Genomic DNA, 5,778 nt, shown 5'->3' on the forward strand with positions numbered 1-5,778 from the left:
CCCACACACACACATAATGATTCATACAGTTCATACAGAAGGTGGACTTCAATCCTGAAGACTTAAGCTTTGAAACTATCGATTCTAGCAGACCATCTGCCTTTCAATTTTCCCACTGAGGCCCAGAAAAACCAGTGAATGCAAATCAAATTAAAGAATCAAATAATGTACACGAGAAAAGAGAGTGTCCTCTCTCGTCTGTAGTGACAACAGCAGAACTTGTGAGAGTTCCTCAAAGAATGACCTAGTTAGGACACCGTATGTAGGCAGTTTGATCCTTTTTTAAGGGGGGTCACCAAAGCCGAAATTTGGCCCATGTCTCTATAAAGGCTTCCACAACTCCAAGCACCATGACGTTATTTAACGTAATAAAATGGGAATACGACGAGTTTCGAGCAATTTCTAATTCTCTCGCTTATACAATGCCCTGGGAAACCACAAGAAAGGGCTGTGTTGTATGGCATTCTCACGATAGCAGACTCCATCTGTATCTTTAATTGGATTTTCCCAGTTCATGTTCTCAAAAAGGATGCTCATTAAACGTTCTGTGACGTGGGTTCCTTGTCCTGTAATTTCTTTTCCCCATTCGCTGACAGTTCATTTTCTAACCTAATAAATGTCTCTGTTATCGAAGTCTGGGTTTTTGTCCTGTTCTTTACGTTAGTTGCCGTGAAAAGCTTTCTCTGATCTTATCGTTTATTCTTTTTTCTACAACTGCTTAATTTCTTTCCCTGACAGATTTACCTTTTCCCTTTGGTCATAAACAGGATCGTCGATTATTCTGTCTGTTAAATATTCTCTTCATTTCTTTGTCATTATATTATATCTTTCGTTGTATAATACTATGAAAAGGGGAGCAAGTGCAGTTTTAACCAGGACTACAGCTCTTCCATCAGAATAAACTGGGTGATAAAAGTAATACAGATAGTCAGGGGACTGTGTAAGAAGCAAGTCTTCGGAACAAGTATTAATTTTAATGAGTGAACCTACGTCATAATGTGAACAGACTGAAATAAGGTCTTGATCAACCTCGCACGTATTTGCCCTGAAGAGTCATAGTTCGTAGTTTACAGTTAAATAATGTTATTACAGGTGAAAATCGGTACACCCATGTGCGATTTTTAAAAAATTAAGTCCCAATTTCATAACTACTTAGCCCAGTGCGCACATCCGATCGGGGCCTCGAGGGACTTATTTGGGTCCCCGCCAAGAGGTCATGTGCGAGAGACGATTTGAATGTTCTAAGAAATAGGAAGTGGGTTGGAATTTACTTAGACCTTCAGCGTGTTTGAGTTAACACTTTCACAGTGAGAGTTAACAAATTGCCTTCCGCACTAGGCGCTTCAACGTCGCACCCAGTAGACCTCAATATTCGATTTCCGTATGGGAAGATCTTTTATCGAGTATCTCGTGTCCCTTTGACCCGAGCTTGGCCTTGACAGGCAGAGTCGAAGACCACCTCCTGAATGATCCAAATTGTGTCGATCGCAGTGTTAAATCCCCGACAATAGATTTGTAAAACAACATGTCCTGAAGTGGCTCTTTATACACTATAACCCAGAATAACCGATTTTGAGTTGAAAGCAGTATTACATTTAATACTCTTAATGGGATGTTTTAACTCTTTGTTGATAACAAACCTTCACAAGTTTGCGAAATAATAGTGTATAGCTTCGAATTACGGATAATAACATTGCATTCTGAAAATACAACATCAAGCCACACACTATTATAACTCCATTCCCCTACAGTTTCAGCTGCTTTAATAATTCATGTGTTCCTAAGGCTAGCGTTTAAAATCCCCCCCCCCCCCGTGTCCTCTTCCAGTTTATATCTCCCTTGGCTTATTATTTTACCCCAATAGGCTGATTATGGAATGGGTTAAACAATATTATGATTTATTAGCAGAGTTCTGTTTTTACAGTTCCTTTTAGACTTAGTTTAAAACTATGAGGATTGCTGGTGATGATTATAATCATATATTATATATATATATAATATATATAATCATTATATCATCACACAACAGCTAGAATCACTGGTCAATCCAGAACGCAAACAAGAGAACAATAATATTATTATAGAGATTCGGAACATTTGATTAAACTCCTCAATTGTGTTTTCTTTCCTTCACAAACACAATCCAAACATTTGCTGCTCGCATCTTGAAAGAGCCAAACCTTTACACTTAAAGCTGCCGTAACCTTATATGTTCGAAGATAGAATAAATTTCAGTACGTTTTTCTATCAGTGTTTTAGCGTCCGCACACCCGTTGGGCACATTAGTCAAAGAGAAAGACTAGGAGAATACCTCACGCGAAGTTAATGCCCCTGAACACAACGGACTTGATGAGTGAGTGCATTACAGGAGCAAAACAAGAAAATGGATCTAGATCTAGCTGCAAAGACTGAAAAAGGCAGTACAGAATTTCGCGTTCATTTGCCGTTGAGGAAATCTTTGTACAGGAAACCAACATGGCATGTGGATAGCTCACAGTGCTAGTCTAAAAAGTAGACAATACAACAAATGGCAACAACTGGACCCTTCACTTGTAGATCCATCATCATGAAACGTCACTGAATAGCCACCGTCAAGACTCCCCATTCAAAAAAAGCTCTCACAATTTATTCCATTTCGTGCATTCGTGCATATTGATTCTATGCCTAAGCCTGCTGGGCAGACGCCTCTACATACAGAGTATTGAACCAACATCAGCCACCGAGCCCTAATGATTCCCCGTTGTCTCGCTCACAAGTGTCACTCTTCCTCTAGCATCTGTAAATCCTCTATTTTATCACTTTAATGGTTGCTTTGTTTAACAACACTTTTAAGCCATTCCGGTACTTTAATGGATCCTTCATCTACTCTAACAGCAAGCCTGACAAACAAGCAAACATGAATCTGCTCCATCTCCCCGTTTCCGGTATTCAATTCGCCTATTTCATGGCCACCATCCCTTACGAAAAAAACAACCTTCTTTTATCTAGAGACTGTTAAAAGAAAACTGTTCTATAAGATTCTAGGGTGTGCGCATGGTTAATGGTTATACACATGGACGTCGAAACTCACAGATAGACGCCACTCTAAGAGCGTAATTCATCGTTTTGTTCTTGCTTTCAATAAGAGTATAATGTGGACTGCTTCACCGCCTTGCAAGTTATAAAGTTCATCTTCGACGAGGCAGCGCAATCTGCAAACATACCGGCCTCAAAGCCAGACGAATGAGACAATTTTATTACGCTTCCTTCAATGATATCTTGGTCTCTCTGGTATTGTCTGCTACAAAAATAGCTGCACGACTTTTTCCTGTCAGTTGCATCCCTCTGCAATCCCACGTTCTACTCCTTTTAAAGGTTATCCCGATCTCTTTGGAAAAAAAGTCTTTCTTTACTAAATAAAAACATAACAAAAGAGTGCGGCTAAAAGGATGTGAACATCTCACGAATCGCATAAGTCGAATGTCGCCCAGCAAACTATTTCAACATCGAAAGTTTCTTAGCATTTCCCCCCCCCCCCCCCCCCCCCCCGCCCCGTTCCCCTCCCAACGATTTTCCATTTTCTGCGTGCAGTATTTGGGCCCTCTTCATTAAATGTATTTGAAGTGCACATTTTAAAAATCATATACGCAAGGTCTTTTTTTTTTTAAGTATTAAAGCTACGCATGTGATGCACAAAAAGAGGAAAAATCGTTAGTGTAGCAGTTCAAATATTGAAAATTGCAGTTCTGACGAAAATCACTTTTTCACATATTCCACCCAGAAGGCGCGCACGCTCTATTAAAACCTCAGAGTAATGAAATTATTTTGAGAAAATACACTCTAAACTGAAGTCCAGGTACTATTGATGAATGTTGAATGGTGAAAAAAAACTTTTGATTTTTGTTCCTCCTGTAAAGTTTGAAAAATCTGAGTTGCGTTAATTGTTCTGATACCCCGCGATATGAACTACATAATAAAACCGATACTAAGGACAATTGCCGTATGACAAGAAATGAGGCTTTTTGTCAAGAAACTTAAATACAGAAAAAACAAGTTTTAAAAAGAAATCTTAACCCGCTCGAAGCACCACCAGGAATCTGACATACTAGTCATCATTTCAATTTTTGTCCACAATTCCAGATAATGCCCTAGTCCTGTCTTTGGACGTCCGTCTTTGTACGCAAAAATGGATGCATTTGGCTCGTTTTAGAAAACTTTGAAAAATTATTATTTTACTAGAGATTTTATAATTTGATGAATAAAACTAAATCCATAAAAGATTAGTTTCTATTCATCCTGATGTCAAAAGAGTTGTATAGTTATAGATAGTTATGGCTGCCGTACTAGACCAAGAAATACGCGAGTAGATACGTGGTGTCGAATGTCGCGCTGCGCCACTGTAAGGGTCTAAGTCAGTCTCCGAACGAAAGTCATTTGTCAAAACCATCTAACGCCTGGCACAAACGATCACTTTACGGACGTCACAACTCTCACTACTGTCAGTCGTGCGATGTGACATGAAAAGGCTACCAGTCTCGGTTTCACATGGTGACTTTTAGCCTAACAGGAAGCTAAACTTATAGAATCTTAACCCTTCGACAAAATCATTTCTCGCGACCTCGACAGTATCTTGCAGCTTTATAGTGCCCGACTCTTTCATGCACACGTACATGACTTAAGCCGACTGACTATAATGTGAGTGAGAAATGGGTCACTGTGTCAGCATCAACGGCAAGTATGCGCAAGGAAAAGAGACGGATTATTTCCACCAAAAGCGCCTTCCATCCGCCACATTAATCGTGTTCTTTATTTAATCTATCTCACGCTTTTTACCTCCATCCCAAAGAGGATAAACCAACGATACGACTGATAGACTGCACACAGGATGTGACGTGTGCAGTTTTAGTTCCGCCATGTGACATCAGGCGAGAAAAGGTAATTCATCCAATGCTCTTTGCTCTTAATGGCATTTCGACATCTGAAGACCACGCGTGTTTAACCTTTCGGGTTCGACAAAATCGCATTGTGCTCACGCCTCAGTAACTACAATAATGTCAGAGACAGCTCAGCGTCACAGGATGGCCTTGGGCGAGACTCGGGATTTCATTCACCTACACGTGACCCCTCGTGACTCGTGCGTCGCAGTAGTATTCTTGTTCGGGAACTTGCTTCGCTTACACTTGACTTGCAGTAGGTTTGTTTTTTTGTTTTTGTTTTTGTTTTTTAAATGATTTACGGCGCTCGATACTGCGTGAGGTCAAATGAGGCCGCGGGACGCTAAACATTATCTGTTGGTAAGAAATTTGGAATTTTGCTCGTGTGGCGGCGGAAGCCTACTCTTCTCGATTTTGGACCAACAAAGGAACTTAAACTGTGCGCAACTTGCACACGGGACTTCCAAAAATGTTTGCCCTCGTCCGAGAAGGCTAGGTGTAGATTGTGGTGTGGTTGAAAGACAGCAGTAAAAAGGTGCCAAGAAGAAGCAGTGGAAAGGCTGCAGAAAGAGCTAGGAGCCCAAGGAGTGGGCAAAAGAGGTGAGGGGTGGGGGCAAAAATTGAAGGCAAAAGAAGATGACAGAAAACTGTTTAACAGCAGGTAAGGATGTGAAAAGAGAAAATTTGAGAGAAGAAAATGTTCCGTCACTACCTGGACTCGAACCCGGGACCTTTAAATGAGAGGCGAACACCTTAACCTCTAGGCCACAAGAGGCTCCCTTACAGTGGTTCGAAATAAGTATGCTTTAGACTAAAAGTAAAATACCTTTTCTTTTATCGTTCACCCCCCCCCTCTAAACTTCAC

Source organism: Aplysia californica, unplaced genomic scaffold (genome assembly GCF_000002075.1).
Source record: "Aplysia californica isolate F4 #8 unplaced genomic scaffold, AplCal3.0 scaffold00047, whole genome shotgun sequence".
In the NCBI taxonomy this organism is placed as follows: Eukaryota; Metazoa; Mollusca; class Gastropoda; order Aplysiida; family Aplysiidae; genus Aplysia; species Aplysia californica.